Here is a 760-nt window from a genome sequence, read left to right as displayed (position 1 = left end):
AAAATATCTTGCATGAAGCTTTATATAGTTACAACCAGATGTGAGATCATGTCTCCATAGTCAAAGCAAAATGTTATGATAATAATTTGTGGACATCATTCCAATTAAGTACAGAACAACTACATGCACTTTTACTCTCTCATTCTGGTACAAAGATGAACAAGCAAGAGAAAATTCTGTAACCTTCCTTAATTGGAGGTCTAATAGACCTTAATTATCCTGAGGTCATACATATTTAAGAACATAGCCAATCCTGTTGAACTGCTACTTGCGATTCGTGATTCCACAGGTATAAACATTTCTTTTTCACATCAAAAATGTCATAATGACATATTTGCCCACTTACCTGAACCAGAATATTATATAGGTGTGGTTGTGTGGACAGAATGATGACAAATTCTGTGGTTCATGCTTTATAATTTACTGATATGAAATATTACATAGGTGTGGTTGTGGGACAGAATGACAAATTCTGTGGTTCATGCTTTATAATTTACTGATATGAAATATTACATAGGTGTGGTTGTGGGACAGAATGATGACAAATTCTGTGGTTCATGCTTTATAATTTACTGATATGAAATATTACATAGGTGTGGTTGTGGGACAGAATGATGACAAATTCTGTGGTTCATGCTTTATAATTTACTGATACGAAATATTACATAGGTGTGGTTGTGTGGACATAATGATGACAAATTCTGTGGTTCATGCTTTATAATTTACTGATACGAAATATTACATAGGTGTGGTTGTGTGG

Source organism: Limulus polyphemus, unplaced genomic scaffold (genome assembly GCF_000517525.1).
Source record: "Limulus polyphemus unplaced genomic scaffold, Limulus_polyphemus-2.1.2 Scaffold689, whole genome shotgun sequence".
In the NCBI taxonomy this organism is placed as follows: Eukaryota; Metazoa; Arthropoda; class Merostomata; order Xiphosura; family Limulidae; genus Limulus; species Limulus polyphemus.
The sequence above is the reverse complement of the archived record's forward strand: the minus strand, read 5'-3'. Positions refer to the sequence as shown.